Consider the following 18,204-nt stretch of genomic DNA (forward strand, 5'->3'; position numbering starts at 1 on the left):
AACTACACAGGAGTGTAAAAGTAAGCTCGAAGCAAAGCCATAGCACCAGCATCATGACTTATCTAAGTATTCGTTTCTATTTATGTACAGGCAGCAAAATTCATAATATTTATTACTTTCTGGCTGTGCTTATAAGTCAACTGAAAATACACTTGTAACCCACACAAGGGCAGGGGATATTACTCATAAAATGGAAGATGGTGATCTGAGAAAAATGGTTCATTACCTGCAATTAATACACGTCCTCGACTCATTATACTTGTTGAAGTGACAACACCAGCCATTCCCTCCTGTCCCGTTAATGCCTTAATGGGTGAAGTTCCAATTAGTAAAGGCTGTTAACTCAATTAGTAGTGAGCAGAAGTCTTTCTTCACTCGACATTCAAGCAGAGTACCGATTACCATGGCAGCGTTGGACCGGACATCATCTTCACATGTGCAAACATAAATAATTATCCACACCATATGTCAATAGTATACACGCACATCTGGAGGACCATGTGGCATTAGAGAAATTTTTTAAATCGACCATTAAACAAAGGGAAAGGTTATGTATTGTTCAGTACATTGCTAAGTGTGTACTTGTGGAAGTAGCACATTGTATTTATTAACACCTTTGATTAACATACATCTCATTCTCCAGCACATTGCCAAGAGGAAAGACGACATGTATTTATTAAATGAATGAATGAATGAACTAGATGGTATTCATAGAATACTTACCCTGCGCAGTCAACTTGTTGCGAGCCAACTCTTCTGTTTTTGAACATTTTTTTCCTTTGATCCAATATGGCTGCCAGACCACGTGAGCGATGACATCATAAATTTATATTCTCTAATATAATTGTTGCATAGATCACGCCCAATACATTTCAAACTGATCAGACTAAGCGTTGTACCTGTCGAATTATGACGTCATAATTATGGCACCAATGACGTCATCGTTAACAACACCTATTCCCCATACGGAGTTCTTTACAATGAGCCATGTTTCAATTTTTCCATGCAGCGGTTTTGGAGATATAGAGGTGTATAGAGGTGCAACATTTTAAAGTTTTTTCAAGATGGCGCCTGTACCTCAAGACCTATGACGTCATGATTATCATTAAAATATTCTACATGAGGAGTCGCTCCTATGGTGAAAATTTCGTGCCCATCAGACCAACAGTTGCTGAGAAAAAAATTCACAATGATCAGATACGTGTTGTACTTGTGTTGTACTTGTCGAATGACGTCATAACAAAGGCACAGATGACATCATCATTAACAAATCTTATTCCCCAAGGGGAGTACTTGACAATGAGCCACGTTTCAATTTTTTCCATGGAGCGGTTTCAGAGATATAGAGGTGCAACTTTTTTCGATTTTTTCCAAGATGGCATCTGTACCACGTGACCTATGACGTTATAATTACCATTAAAAAAATTATACAGGAGCCGCACATATTCTGAAAATTTGGTGTCCATCGGTCTTATAGTTGCAGAGGAATTTTTGCTTTATTCATACTGATCAGATCAAGCGCTTAACTTGTTGAATTATGACTTCATAATTAAGGCACCGATGACATCACCATCAACATGTCTTAGTCCCCATGGTGAGTACTTGACAAAGAGCCATGTTTAAATTTTTTCCATTGAGTGGTTTGGGAGATATAGAGGTGTAACGTTTTTCCAAGATGGCGCCTGTACCACGCGACCTATGACGTCATAATGATCATTAAAATATTCTACAGGAGGAGGCCCTCCTATGGCGAAAATTTCATGTCAATCGGACCAACGGTTGCTGAGAAAATGAATTTTTAAAATGCAGACACGTCCGGCACACTTGAATGCTTAACCCCACTTTTCACTTCGTGAGCGCAGGGTAATGATCGTTTTAAGGCCATTTTTCCCCGCTCGAGCAGGGGTTAGCCTTGCAGGCCCCATTACCTCATGGTTACCTTTTTGAGGCAATGTTTTTATGGCCGGAAGCCCTTCCTGACGCCAACTCTCAGTCGCCTCTTATCGGCCGGTAGCAAAACCTTGGTAAGGGCCAAGAAATGAAATTTCGTTCCGCGGAATGGGTGATAGGTGAAATTTCACATGATGCTAACTGTTGGTACACCAAACATCGGAGAAAAAGTTCTCCATCCAACTCTTGCCCATTAAGGGTATGGAGGCCCTTAAAGATATAGTAGTTTATCCCTTTCGACAAAATACCTTTGAAAAGAAAACATCTTTACTGCGGCATTTATACGATTATATGAGGACCATAAACGTGCCGCCAGCAGTCGGGGGATGTGAAAAGGCCCTTCTGATCATCCGGTGTTGAATTTCCAACCCCAGTGGCATAGCGAGGGGGGGGGGGGCATGGTGCCATGCCCCCCCCCCCTCGGCAATCTCAGGCAATCTAACTTTCAAAATTTTCCCGGGGGTGTCCATGGGGCCATCCCCCCTCAGGGCCATGAAATTTTTCAAAAATAACAAGAAACACTTAATCAGCCACTTAATCTTAAGCCACTTAACAAACGTAATCAGCCACTTAATAAAATCAAACTACCCTGGCCAAAAGTGATTCTATTAAGAGACGCATACTGTACCATATGCTCATATTTTAGGCAGAGTTCAAACATGTTAGTATGCCTTCTGAAGCAGGCCCTATCATAGGATAGAAAATCGTAGATGGTATAAGGTACCTACCAGCAGTCAATGTTTGAGCTAGCACCAGAAGATCTCGTGTTTTACCACCATGATGTCGTTTCAAATAGCTGTCCTTACCACATAATAAACAGACTTTAGGAAGCACTCGTGTGGTTGAGGATGGTGTTGCTATTTTTGAATGGCAACGCAGTTTTTTTGCTGGAGACATTGTGATTGTTTGTACAAGTGCTGTACTACACCTCTTCTCACTGGCTTGCAGACGTTTCTTGTCCGTAAATCGCTGGTAGCATGTGGCATGAAAACCACACACATCCTTCGATATTTGCTCAAATGGTGATTCAAATGTCACTGATAGTAATGCCACACTATCATCGAGATGAAGGGCCGCTGCTCCGGCTCCTGGTATGGGAATCGGTGCCGGGGGGACTGGTAGTGGTAGTGTCGAAGATGATGATGATGGTTGTGGTGAATTGCGACTGGGGCATTCGAAAAGTTTCTTTGCCACATGAGAGCATTCACCATCGAGACTCACCCATTTTTTTGCACAGTCAGTGAATGTGGACCATCTCTTTTCTGTAAAAGGCTGCACCACCTCACCATGGACGCTTTTTAGGTGCAAAATACACACTAAACGGGCCTGATCGCTTTCAACACGGTCAGTCATGGGCGCAGCCATGACAGTTGATCACAGTCACATGATCATATTCTGTTATGTGATTGGCTGACACCTGTCTACATACGCGAAAGGCGGTACAACGGCACCCGAGATAGGCAAGTGGGCAAGACAATATAGTGCACACAATTTCATCTTGTAACATATGTTTGGGCCAATATATTTTGGAGAACTTTTGATATGTTCAACACCATTAGATTCAACAACTTTTCGCATGGTAAAATTTTAGCACCTCGGACACGAAACGAAATGTCATTTCCCACAGAGGTGCTACCGGCCTATTACCATGCGCAGGGATACGGTGTACCTATTCTAAATTGGGGTACACACCGGGATCATTCATCCCGCAAGCTGGTGCTCAATTTGCCGACCTCGGAAGGACGACAGGCTGAGTCAACCCCCCTGGCATTAATTCAGCGATCACCGGGATCCCAAGCCGGCACCCGAACCGCTTAGCCAACACCAAGCTTATAGGGATATGTATTTATTAAGACGTATGTAAAATGGCGAGATTTTAATCCAACCTCCCACACACCCCACCTCCCAAGCACCACTGACGAAAATTCTACTGTATGGCCCTGGCATACCTTTTACTCCCTTTACTCCGATATCCTCTTAATTTCCTTTCCCTTTTCACACAAACTCTTCCACCATCCTCCTCTCCTACTCCCCTTTTCTCAAATGATTGAACCCCCAAACACTTCCCTCCTCGAGGCCCTCCAACCACTCACAAACCAGCAGCTTCATGGTACCCACGAAGTGGGCCTCAGTTTCCAAAACACGAGACGTGCCTCCGGTTGCTTCACTGAGCATGTTACACTTCAAAAACATATTGCATATCTATCTGTGTCAATGAGGATGTAAAATGAAGTAAAACATGTGAAAAAGGATATTTTATAACACGTAATCGTTGTTCATGGCTGTGGTTGTTGTTGTTTGTGCACTCCTAACATGTACATATACATAATATACATATACAGGGATTATCCTGGAAGATTTTAGCAATGGGAGAAAATCTCCCTGTGTACAAAACAATGAGATTTTTTCCAAACACGATGGGATTATACAAAATTGTTTTGAGATAAAATTTTACTCGCGCTCGTGAAATCTCATTATTCTCGGGGTATTAATTAAAAATAAATATGGTCAAGAAAACAAAGACTTGTGTGATTCTTTCTGTATTCAAATAGACGATCTCACTCCCTGTGGCTTTTATTGCGTAAACGATTAACCATGCCACAGATAAGTTTAACACATAAGTTGCCATGAATTAGCACATTTGATCACATTTAATAATGCTGATTGAAAACATCAAAAGTCATGTTGTTTGATCACATGACAATGTCCGCCTCCCTGAAGATAGATTCCTATCATAAGACAAGAAACAATGTTCTTAATCTTAATCATATTTCAGCCAGTCTCCGAATTTAAGGACCCAGCTGTCTTGAAACGTTATTAAAGTTTTGCCGGAAGTAGATGTCTGCACTGTGGCGGCCATGGCCACTGTCCGGCTTTCACCCTGCACACGGTCACTAGCTGGGTCATCCTGGTTGTCCTCAGTGTTAGAACTACTGCTGGCACCCATAAAGAATCGTTTTATGCTTTGCCCATCAGGCTGTGATTGCGGAGGTCTCTTTTTCGGCGGCATTTTCGGAAAAAGCGTAATCCAGAAACTACTGCAGACAGCGAACACGTGGTTGCTGAAAAACCGTTGTTTAATGCCGCAAAACATTGTCACGGCTACCGTAAAGCGTGAAAGCGAAATTAAAATGGCTCCGGTCTGTTTGCAGTTTAGAATAGCTTCATCTTTCACAACTTCCAGACCTGACAAAAGCAGTAGTAAGTACACGATTTGAAACTGTTTCGCCTGAAAACTATACTGAGACAACTGACACGCTCCATGCGATTTTTAAAATGGGATTTATGTGATTTATTTTCATATATATATATATATATATACAGTATATATATATATATATATATATATATATATATATATATATATATATATATATATATATATATATATATATATATATATATATATATAGATATATATATATATAGATATATATAGATATACAGTCATTAGCCTGGTGTTGGCTTAGCAGTTAGGGTGCTGGCTTGGGATCCTAGGTTCCTGGGTTCAAATCCCGGTCTGATCGCTGAATTAACGCCAGGGGGGTTGACTCAGCCTGTCATCCTTCCGAGGTCGGCAAATTGAGTACCAGCATGCTGGGATTAATGATCACGGTGTGTACCCCGATTTAGAATAGGTGCACCGTATCCCTGCGCATCTTAAGAGCGTGACCAAGGGTTGGCGTCAGGAAGGGCATCTGGCCATAAAAACATTGCCTCAAACAGGGAACCATGATTGTCATGGGGCCCACAAGGCTAACCCCCGCTCTAGCGGGGAAAATGGCCTTAAAACGATCATTCATTCATTTATATATACAGTCACATGAAAAAGTAAGTACACCCCATGTAAAGTTTTGACTTTTTCAACACATAGCTATTTGATCTTCATTTCAACAATATTGATAGATAAAGGTGATATAATATAACAAATATCATGAAACATTTGCATTTTTAGTCTATTGTATAATTTAAATAACCAAATGCAAATTTCGCATGTGGAAAAAGTAAGTACACCCTTTGCTCTAATAGGTGGTATTGCCCCCTTTGGCAGAAAGGACCTCAAGTAGGCATTTCTTATAACTGTCTACCAGTCTCTGACATTGACAGGGATAAATTTTTGCCCACTCCCCCATGCAGAATTATTTCAGCTGTGCGATGTTTGAGGGGTTTCTTGCATGCACAGCTCGTTTCAAATCCCCCCACAACATCTCGATGGGATTTAGACCCGGGCTTTGACTTGGCCATTTCAGAACCCTCCATTTCTTTCTTTTCAGCCATTCCTTGGTGGATGTACTGGTATGTTTAGCGTCATTGTCAAGTTGCAAGGTCCACCTTCGGTTGAGCTTCAACTTTCCGACAGATGGCCTCACATTATCCTCAAGCACCCTCTGGTACAATGAAGAATTCATAGTGGATTCTATGATGGTGAGCTGCCCAGGCCCTGAGGCAGCAAAGCTGCCCCAAACCACAATATTTCCACCACCATGCTTTACAGTTGGTATCAGGTTCTTGTTGTCAAATGCTGTCTTTGGTTTTCGCCAAACATGTCTTCTGGTACTGCGGCCAAATCGCTCTACCTTTAACTCATCTGTCCAGAGCACATTGTTCCAGAAGTGCTGGTCTTTGCCTCGGTGTTCATTGGCAAACTTTAGTCTTGCCCTGATGTTCTTTCTGGACAGCAAAGGTTTCCTCCTGGCACACTTCCCATGTAGATCAAATCTGTGCAGCCTCTTTCTGATGGTAGACTCGTGCACTTTGACATCAACAGTGGCAAGAGCTACCTGTAGGTCCCGTGATGACATTCTGGGATTCTTAGAGACTTCTTTCAGCATCTTGCGGTCTGCTCTCGGGCTGAACTTGCTGGGGTGGCCTGGCCTGAACAAGTTGGCAGTTGTTTGGAATCTCCTCCACTTGTAGATGATCTTCCGGACAGTCGAATGATTGATTTCAAATTGTTTGGAGATCTTTTTAAATCCCTTCCCAGACACATAGGCATCTCTAACCTTCTTTCTGAAGGCCTCAGAGAGCTCTTTTGGTCTAGGCATGGTGATGCCGCACACTTCAACAACAAAGAGCAAACCAAACTAAATGTCTGAGGTTTAAATAAGACAGGTTCCTCCAATATCCTCTCTAATGATGTTCTAATCATTTGCACCTGAGCTGGTGCACCTGATTCTAATTTTAGGTATTTGAAGTAGTGATAAATGTAGGGGTGTACTTACTTTTTCCACATGCGAAATTTGCATCTATGTTTATTTAAATTAAACAATGGACTACAAAATGTAAATGTTTCATGATATTTGTTATATTATATCACCTATATCTATCAATATTGTTGAAATGAAGATCAAATAGCTGTATGTTGAAATATGTTTAAAAAGTCAAAATTCTACATGGGGTGTACTTACTTTTTCACGTGACTGTATCTCCTCTCTTCTGGGTTGGCTTTCCACTAGATGTTGGAACATTGCTGCAGTGATTTGCTTCCATTCAGCCACATGAACATTGGTGAGGTCAGGCACTGATGTTGGGTGATTAGGCCTGGCTCGCAGTCGGCATTCCAATTCATCGCAAAGATGTTCAATGGGGTTGACGTCAGGGCGCTGTGCAGGCCAGTCAAGTTCTTCCACACCGATCTCAACAAACCATTTCTGAATGGACCTTGCTTTGTGCACAGGGGCATTGTCATGCTGAAACAGGAAAGGGCCTTCCCCAAAATGTTGCCACAAAGTTGGAAACAAAAAAATCATCTAGAATGTCATTGCATGCTTTCGCGTTAAGATTTTCCTTCACTGGAACAAAGCGACCTCGCCCGAACCATGAAAAACAGCCCCAGACCATTATTCCTCCTCCACCAAACTTTATAGTTGGCACTAGGCATTCTGGCAGGTAGCGTTCTCCTGCCATCCGCCAAACTCAGATTCGTCCATTGGACTGCCAGATGGTGAAGCGCGATTCATCACTCCAGAAAAACGCGTTTCCAGTGCTCCAGAGTCCCATGGCGGCGAGCTTTACCGCACTCCAGCCGACGCTGGGCATTGCGCATGGTGATCTTAGGCTTGTGTGTGGCTGTTTGAACTTGGAAACCCATTTCATGAAGCTCCCGACGAACAGTTGTTGTGCTGACGTTGCTTCCAGAGGAAGTTTGTAACTCGGTAGTGGTACAGATTCGTCACTTCCGTTGTGGTGGTTTGCATCCACTGTAAATATTTATGATTCCATGTACTATTATTGTTTTCAAAAGGTTTATTGTTCATGAACTGTTTTCAAAAGGTAAAAAAGTTAATGTTAAAAGAAACAGGAAACCGGATCAGGAACCGGACAACGAAGAGGAAGAAGAGGGGAAAAAAAGGGCGGAGCGAGTGAGTCGGACAAGAAGGAGCCGAGCTACTTGCAGTCTGGAGCGAACGTTGGCGAGCAAGCGTCACTAGCGAACTTTCGGGTTTCCGGGAGGGGGATTCCTGCGACAGAGTTGTCGTCGCTGTGGCCAATCAGCCTGCGTGTCAGGTTTTTGGCGGTGGATTCCGAGGAGAGTTATCGCCGGGCCGTTGCGTCTCGGGAGCGGGTCGTCGGCCATTTTGACTCGTGCAGGACTTGTGCTCGTGCAGGACTTGTGCTTCGCTCACGGTTTAGTTTCCTTTGCACCATTTTCACCGCATTCAGACGTCGATCTGGGGCGTGTGTGTGACGTGGCTTTTTGAAGGTTAATTCGTCCATACCCGAGAGTGTGATCTCTCAGTCGCCTGGAGGGCGCCTTTGGATTTCCCAGTCGCCTTGAGGGCGCCTGTGCCCCGCGTTGGCAGCGGGACTGTTCTTGCCATCTGAACGGGATTCTGGTCTCGATGGGACATCGTTCTGGCGATCGCTGGAGCACATCAACTTTGGCTTGGAGCCGGAAATAAGAGACTTTGGGAATGTTCTTGGTTTACTCACTTGGAGCGCAGTGAGTTATATATTACAAAACTGATGGTGCCATCATAGAATATTGATTGTACTTTTGATTACTATTGTTGTTGTACCGTTATTCTTGTGTGATCTTAATACAGTATTTGTTTGTGAGTAACAAAATTGGGGTGGCTTCTCCGTTGATCTTTGACATACAGAATAACACATTTTTCTGCCGTGACTCCTCTCGGGGCTCGGAGGTACGCCGTGACCAGGGGGTCGGGGAGGAGCACGTAACAATAGTGAGTGTTGCAACCGAGGACAGATGATTTTTCCGCGCTACGCGCTTCAGCACTCCCGTTCTGTGAGCTTATGTGGCCTACCACTTTGCAGCTGAGCTGTTGTTGCTCCTAGATGATTGCACTTCACAATAACAGCACTTACAGTTGACCGGGGCAGCTCTAGCAGGGCAGAAATTTGACGAATTGACTTGTTGGAAAGGTGGCATCCTATGACGGTGGTGCCACGTTAAAAGTCACTGAGGTTTTCAGTTTGGCCCATTCTACTGCTGATGTTTGTGTATGGAAATTGCATGGCTGTGTGCTTGATTATATATACCTTTCAGCAATAAGTGTGGCTGAAACAGCCAAATCCACTAATTAGGAGTGTCCGCATACCTCTGGCCATGTAGTATGTGTATATATATATATATATATATATATATATATATATATATATATATATATATATATATATATATATTGTTGTGGATATGAGAATGTTGTTTTTTTTTGTTGTGTAAATTGTTGTAAAAATATCGCCCTCCTTGCTCCAGTTATGTATAAAGGTCAAAGTGCGTCCCGTAATTAGTTCATAAGCACTCACGTTAGCCAATCATAGATTTCCCCCTTGTTGACAGTTATTTCCTTATTCGGTGTATTCGGCTAAGGATTTGTCTTCCATTAATTGACACTCCATTGCATCGAATTCAAATAGATAGATCCCCTTTCATTCCCATTCCCAAAGCCACAATTGCCAACTGTTCCCTCCGCGACTCCATTCGCCACGAGGTAGGCTCGGAGAAGAAGGGGGAGGAGCTGCCGAATCTTGGGCGTGCCCGCCCCTCGTCATCAAGGGTGGAGCCAGAGGGCCGTGCCGACCAATCAGGGCTGAGGCGAGCTCACCGATGGGCGTGTTCTAGAGGCCGGCGGCTTGATTTGCCCGCGGCGTTAAAAAGAGTGCGCGCGGAAGCCGTTGACAAGAAGTGCGCGAGGAGGGCGAAGCAAAGCGAAGAGAGCAAGAGAGAGAGAGGGAGAAAGAAGCAGAAAGAGGGAGTCAGGGCGAAGCAAGAGAGGAAGAGAGGGAGTCAGAGAGAACAAGTGCCAAGTGCCAAGCCTGAGGACAAGTAACAAGTGCCAAGCCTGAGAACAAGTGCAACCACCGCAGCTTTAAACCACCACAGCTTTGAGCTTCGACGGCAGTTTTCGTCCGTGGCTGCGAAGGAACGGCGGCTGCAAAACGTGCCGATCGACCAGGGGTGGCGGCTGCTCACTCCCGGCCTGACCGTGCTCCGGTTCCAGTTTTCACCCTCTCCCTCCAGCCATCCACCTCCTGCCATTCCTGTCATCATTCCCCGCGTGAGTCTGTCTTTGTTTGTTCTGTCCCTGGGTTAATTAAGCCTGTATAGATAAGCTAGCATTTCACTGTGTCACCTTTCCTCTTCTGTATTTTATTTTCTTATCCTTCCTTCTTCCTTGGTTTCTTTCAATTGTGTAAATAGTAAATAAATCATATTTGTATTTCTTACCCTTTGCCTTTCTTTCTTCTTTACATCCTTCGTTTTAGTCTTTTCCCCATTGAATATCTGTGGCGCGATTCGGCCAACGTTCAGGAATCGGGTTAGTCGGGGTAACTGTTCGGGCGCGGCGGCCATCCGCTCGGCAAACAACATCCTCGCCGCGGTCTCGTAACAATTGGTGTCGGGAGCGAGATTGGACTCGAAGCGCGCTTAACGCGCTCAAAATTACGAGCGGCCGAAATTCTGTTTTGTTTTGTTTTAGAAAAAATCCGAAATTTGAAATCGCGCCATGGCTAGTCAAGGCGAAGGGATGCCGGTGGGGGAACTAGAAGAGGGGTTAGGGGTAACCCAGGATCAGAGGGAGGAGAACAATGAGGAGGTGGTTGAGGAGGTGTCAGGTGCACAAAATGGCGCCCTCGCGCACGTGAATGCAGCGGCACCAAATTTAGCGGCGCCCGTGACCGTAGCAGCACCGGTGGATTTGAACCTTTTTATGATGCGAATGGAGGCCCTTATGGCCAAGAATAGTGAGCAATTGGGAAACCAAATCGTAGGGTTGGAAAGCAGAATGAGGGACGAAAGGAGGGCTCAGAGAGAAAAACTGGGAAATCTAATTGAAGGGTGTTGTAATAGAATAAAAGGGGACAAATTTAAGGACATAACTGCCCAGGCCAAAGAAATTAATGAGGGGTTGGAGTGGGACAGAGACCGCAGGTTGAGCGAAAGGGTCCCAAGGGTGCACGACGAGGTAAAACGGGTCGAGGAGCACTGGTTGGGCGAAGTGGAGAAAAGCACGGGTAACTGGACCGGGGTAAAAATCGCGACCCGGGGTAAAGGGCAGCCGGCGACCGTTGAGGTAGAAGAGGGAATTTTATTAAAGCCAGCGGTCGTCGTGGTGAATAAAGAGAAAGCAAAAGTGCTGGGAATTAAAATTGAAGAGACGACGGAGGTAGCCCGGGAATTGCAGGGAGAAATGGATTATGTACAAAGTCCCTGCTCAAATCACGATGCTGTACTTAACCCAAATGGAAGTTTGCAGATGCGCGTGGAGAAAAGGATCCCCCAGGTGAGTCGTGCTGTGTATTGTACGGGGACATTTTGTAAGAGGATGTCTGGCGACAAAAGAATTTTCGCGCGCTTGGGATCGAGGAAGCATCCGGGCATTGGTGAGGGGTGCCGTGTAAGTGGAAATGGCACGTGTGTGAGGAAAAAGTGTGCGTCGGCGAGTGGGTGTGTTATAAAGTGTGGGAGTGATACCGAGTGCGAGCGAGAATGCACGTTGGGGTGTACGGAGTGTGACACAGGGAGTGAGAGCGATACGGAGTGTACGTGCGAGGGGGAGTGTGACACGGAGAGCAAGGTGGTGGTGGAACGTGTGCGAGGAAGCACACCTGAGTTGGTTGTGGCGTGGGTGTGGGAGAGCCCATCTGAGCGCGTTAGTGGGTGGATGCAAGAGTGCACGCCCATGGTGAGTGTTACGGAGGACGTAACGGAGGAGAGGTGTGGACCGAAGTGTGCGAACGGCGAGTGTGCGCAAGAAGGTGCGCGGGAGGTGTGGTGTGTAACAGGGAGTGCGGTGGTGGAATGGACGGAGTGTGGGGGATGCACTGGAGGCGTTGGAACGCCAGGTTTTGTGAGTGTGAAACGGGTCGCGTATGCAAGTGAGGCATCAACATTGAACGGGGCAGCGTTTAGGGCGACGGATAGCCGATGCGAGCACTCGGGGCGCGGTGCGCTTTGTTGGATGCCAGGCCCGGCACGGATCGATGCTGCGTCGCTTCTCTTCGAAGCTTCGTTGCCGATTCGGGCTTGGCCCCGCCCCGCACGGCCGAGTCCGGGCCTTGTCGGGCGAGGCGACCGGTCCGGTTCAAGGGCGAGTGGGAGGAAGCGGACGGTGCCCCCTGGGGGGGGGGGGGGGGCTCTGACCGGGGGAGAGTGAGCCATCGGGCTCGGGACCGCCAGGTTCCGAGCCGCGATGATGCGTGGAACCTCGGCCCAAGTATGCCTCCTCCCCAGAGTCGTGAATGCCGGACGGATCCAACTGCAGGCGACCAAACCACCCGAATTCATTGCTCGGCTTTGCGAAGCCGAGTTTAATGATGTGACGACGCACCGAGGCTAGGATGAAGCGGACTGTGATGATGATGATAGTGTTTTTGATCCGAAATTTAGAAAAGTGAATAGTATTGGCAGTAATTGGAAAATTTTTGATTGGTTGCAATTGGATGAGCCAAATTGGTAGTGGAAGAGGCCCGATGTGGTGGGATGGCAACTCTGCCATCTCTCACAGCAGGGGCAAAGGAGCAATAGACTTATGGGGTTTGGCAGTGAAAACTAGCCCGGGAGGGTTAGGATAACGATAGGGATCTAGAGAAGATGACCTTAGGTAACGGTAAGATTAGGTAGTGACAATAATACCTGTAGTGGGGACGCAGGTAGATTAGTGTGGATGATAATGACGAGGGAGCGCAATAGTTGAAAGGGACGACTGGGAAGCGCAAGTTCCAGAGGGGAGTAGTTAGATGAGATGATGCCGTGTGTTTGAGAATCGGAGGTGTATTGAGCAGGGTATGAGTAAATGATTGTGAGTGTGAGTTGTATTGAGATTGCACAGGTGTGCAACTGAACAGGTGGATGGAGCAGTGTGTGAGTGAGTGATAGTGATGTGAGTTGTGCTGACCAAATGGTCCAGGGAGGAAGGAGGGTGCAGGTGGCACCAGGTGAGATTGCACAGGTGTGCAACTGCAGGTGTATGGAGAATGGTTGTGTGGAATATATGGAGTATGGAATATATGGAGTATGGGAATGGATGGTCGTGGAGTGAGTATGGTGGAAACTGTGGAGTGGAGTGGATGGTGGGAAGGTGTGGATGGGGGAAAGGAGGATGGACCCCATCACGAATACCCGGGGAGGGTAGTGTAAGAGTTAGGTAGAGGGTACAGGTAAATTGTGGTTGGATATTGGCATCTGCGGTGCGGGTAGTTGCACAGGAGTGTTGTGATTGGTGCATGAGTAAAGTGGAATGGGTGGGCGTGTGGCTGAATTCGTAGTTATGATCATGGCACACCATAGTTTCCCCACCTGGTGTCCGGAGTAACCAATTCCCTTGGGGTTCCAACTGCATGCCAGTCCGAATCCCTTGGGAGTTATGCTCGGAACGATGCCAGTTGAAGGCTATGGTCCTTGACCATGACATTACGTCACCAACTCCCTCGGAGCTCCAGCTGCATGCGGCTGCAGTTCCTTGGGGGTTGTGGTAGTTGCGTGACCATTTGTAGTTATGGGCACTCCGCCACTGTTAGTCTGTCGGCCAGGTGAGGCCGCAGGTGGGCTCTGGGAGCCGGTAGAGTTGTTGTGGATGGGGCCCGAGGATCCGGAGGATGGACCCGGGTAGCCCTGTGCCAGAGAGGGCACCGAGGGGTGAGAGAGCCAGGAGGGGCCTTCCCCAGTTAGGGTAGTTGTGTAGTTGTGAGTGGGGCCTGAGGATCCTAGGAGGACCCGGGTAGCCCAATGCCAAGGAGGGCAGTTGAGTGGGGTAAGGGAGCCAGAGGGCCTTCCCCAGGTTAGGAAAGGAGCTAGGCCAGCTCAGGTGGCGACGTTCAGTGGCGGAGGTGCGCAGGTAAGTAAGACCTGCTAGGGGAGCCACACGACTCAGCCCCGAGATTGTGCAAGGGCACAGGGAGTTGCATCGGGGGAGTGAGACCCCAAATTGAGAAGCACCACAGTTTGGTCAATGGGAATTGGTTTTTAGAACCCATAGAGTAAGATTGCCAATGGTTTGGCAGGGAAAGATCCCGGGTAGTGTAAAGTGTGTTAAAGTCATTTTGAGGATAGTTAGGATTGAAGTCTCCTCGCACCATCTACATCCACTCACCTGAGGTGACGTAACTCCACACCATGCCATGTTTAATTATTTTTATTGTGCAGATGTTTGGAATGTGAGACGCATCATGACGTGGGTGTGACATTGTGCTGATGTTCCATCTCTTCCTCCTTATGAGGATTGATGATGAATTGGGTGATGGCAAATTTTGGTTAAAGGGATTGTGAAGACGAATTTGGTGTGGGAGAAATATGGGGAAGATGTGACAGTAGTGACGAATTTGTAATGTGTAGATTGTTGTAAATATGGGGTAAGGGCAAGGGTAGAGTAGGTGACAGGGGGGGTGACGTACGGTAGGGACGAGCTTTTCTCCGCTCCGTCTCCATACGCACCTCGCCTTGCATTGCCTTGTTTGATGTGTACCCTTGATACCTTACCCCTCGCTCATCTGTCTTTCCCCCCCTTTTGTCTCCCACCGAGGACTGTGCGCCACTGGGCACCGAGGGGAGTGTGCGGGAGTCCGCCATTGTGTGCCCGGAACTCCCAGAACCAGCTGTCTGCATCGATGCACCACATTATGGACCACATGTCTGTGGCTGAGCACCACTTATGGACCCCATGGGTTGGGGCATGGCCCCTCTGCTGGAACCGGCCATGAGGGCCCGAGATCTTGCTGGCGGACCTTGGTCACAGGGCACCTATGCCGCACAGGTGAACCACACATAGTCGGCCCTGTGGGCCATAAATAAATCAAAACAATGGACACGTTCTGTGCAGGTTTATTTCCACCAATAGGCCGCCAGTAAGAAAATGAAAGAAAGACAACATCTGGAAGAACAAATAGCCAGCAGAGGGAGCCGAAGAGCAAGAGACCACCAGCAGGGTTTGGGGTTGTTTGGTTATTTTTATTGAGAACTGTCGTGACTGTGCACCGATTGGTGCTTGAGGGTGTCTTGGTGCGTTGTTGGGTGCTTCATGGTGCATCGATGCAGGGCAGACTGTCTCCCCCCCCCAAAAAAGAACGATCACAGGTCCTGGGTTGCGTTTTGTAAATAAAGTAGTCATTGTAAATAATGCGCCCCCACCGTAAGTGTTTTAGTTTGAAGACCATTCCGCAATTCGGTTAGCTGTGGGCGTGAATCTGTTAGGAAGGGTGCAATGGAGCAGCGGAACATATTTATTGGTGTTTTAAAACTGTCACACTCAGGGTCAGGTTAAATGTAGAGGGAACTACACCTACGTGCCACACTAAAGGTAAAAGTTCATAGGCCTGGGACGTGCCTAAGGGGAGGAGGGTGCAGTGTTGTGGATATGAGAATGTTGTTTTTTTTTGTTGTGTAAATTGTTGTAAAAATATCACCCTCCTTGCTCCAGTTATGTATAAAGGTCAAAGTGCGTCCCGTAATTAGTTCATAAGCACTCACGTTAGCCAATCATAGATTTCCCCCTTGTTGACAGTTATTTCCTTATTCGGTGTATTAGGCTAAGGATTTGTCTTCCATTAATTGACACTCCATTGCACTGAATTCAAATAGATAGATCCCCTTTCATTCCCATTCCCAAAGCCGCAATTGCCAACTGTTCCCTCCACGACTCCATTCGCCACGAGGTAGGCTCGGAGAAGAAGGGGGAGGAGCTGCCGAATCCTGGGCGTGCCTGCCCCTCGTCATCAAGGGTGGAGCCAGAGGGCCGTGCCGACCAATCAGGGCCGAGGCGAGCTCACCGATGGGCGTGTTCTAGAGGCCGGCGGCTTGATTTGCCCGCGGCGTTAAAAAGAGCGCGCGCGGAAGCCGTTGACAAGAAGTGCGCGAGGAGGGCGAAGCGAAGCGAAGAGAGCAAGAGAGAGAGAGAGGGAGAAAGAAGCAGAAAGAGGGAGTCAGGGCGAAGCAAGAGAGAAAGAGAGGGAGTCAGAGAGAACAAGTGCCAAGTGCCAAGCCTGAGGACAACTAACAAGTGCCAAGCCTGAGAACAAGTGCAACCACCGCAGCTTTAAACCACCACAGCTTTGAGCTTCGACGGCAGTTTTCATCCGTGGCTGCGAAGGAACGGCGGCTGCAAAACGTGCCGATCGACCAGGGGCGGCGGCTGCTCACTCCCGGCCTGACCGTGCTCCGGTTCCAGTTTTCACCCTCTCCCTCCAGCCATTCCTGTCATCATTCCCCACGTGAGTCTGTCTTTGTTTGTTCTGTCCCTGGGTAATAATTAAGCCTGTATAGTTAAGCTAAGTTTCGCTGTGTCGCCTTGCCTCTTCTGTAAATTATTTTATTATCCTTCCTTCTCTTTGGTTACTTTGAGTGTGTAAATAGTAGGAATAAATTTAGTAGCATTTCAAACCTTTTTGTCTTCTTCTTCTTCTTCTTCACATCCGTGTCGCCTTTGTCTTTTCCCTATTGAATACCTGTGGTGCGATTCGGCCAACGTTCGGGAATCGGGTTAGTCGGGGTGACTGTTAGGGCCGCGGTGCCATCCGCTCGGCAAACAACATCCTCGCCGCGGTCCCGTAACAATATATTACTTTGTGAAGTATTTCTGTATTTCCTTTTGTGTGTTCTTCTTGTATCCTTCTGAAGGGTTCCTGTTGTCGCAGAAAAATCAACGTACATTAAAGGTTGAGGTCCCACTTCTTCTTTCTCAATCTCAGAAGCACTGGCTTTTAAAAGAGGCAAGCTTGTGATGAAATGAACAAATTTTATTCCAAGTAAGTCGAGTATTAGCTTTCCAACCAAGTAAATGGATTATTACCATTCCCCTGTACCATTTGTGCTATTCTTCGATTGCGGAAACTCGAAAAGAAAGTGTTACCGACGGAGAAACTCGGCTCCTTTAAAATATAGATTGCTGCTTAATGCCTTTGACTAAGAATAGCTGCTGGAGGGGTTGTCCCAATGCACCCTGTGTCCCGATGAACCGAACCGGTTTCCAGACTTGGATAACAACTTGTCAGTTGTGTGCATGTCCGATATGCAATTAATCATATACTTCGTTATCCTTGTATTATTAAACTGCTGCTCCGGGCTATTGGGTATATGAAACAAATCGATCATTCCCTGGCCCTGGCTTCTTGGAGCAGACACTGCCAACACACACATACTTGGACTTCCAGGACATTGATGGATATTCACAAAAGTGGACTAAAAGCCATGAAGAAGGCCTTGTAAATTATTTAATAACGCCCCTCCTCCCTCACCCCCCCCCCCCCCTCTCCCCGAGAATTTTATTTTTCCTGGAGCATAGTTGTGCCTGTAAAACATCCTTCGGCCATGAATGTCAAAGTAGATTTATACGCAGCCTTGGAGAGCGCAAAGCATTAATCGTTTTACAGAGCAATTAACACGCTTTATGTTGTACTATTGTAGCGATTAACGAGAAAAGATATATGATAAGCCTACATTGATGGCTTGCTTAATGTTGTTTCGCATTTTACCACAGAGTGATCTTAAAATATAATGACTTTCAGGGTACCCACAGCAACATACAACGTGACGATATGACGCCAGAACGAAAGGAGTGATGTTTAAATGACATAAGCTGTTTGCTTACTGTACAAGGATTCTTGTTGTTTTCGATTCTTGTCACAGTAGCTTTCCATTGATTTTTTTGTATACAAGGTCGAGGCTCGTGTTAGAGCTAACATTAATCACAAAAAAAAACCGACACACAAAACATGCAATAAAGGGAGCGGGAGACAAGATGGGGAGAGAGAGGGAAGCACACAAGTACAACAGTGGAGAGCAGGGACATCGCGAGA

The 18,204-nt window shown here is 46.6% G+C and overlaps 1 protein-coding gene across 1 annotated transcript in view; it reads right to left on the reverse strand.

The window, feature by feature from the left end:
• MSH5 (mutS homolog 5) overlaps nt 1-18,204 on the reverse strand; it is a 247,417-nt gene that overhangs the window by 193,647 nt on the left and 35,566 nt on the right. The gene's annotated exons all lie outside the window — the stretch shown is intronic.

This window comes from Myxine glutinosa, chromosome 1 (genome assembly GCF_964187855.1).
Source record: "Myxine glutinosa chromosome 1, kmMyxGlut1.1, whole genome shotgun sequence".
Classification (NCBI taxonomy): Eukaryota; Metazoa; Chordata; class Myxini; order Myxiniformes; family Myxinidae; genus Myxine; species Myxine glutinosa.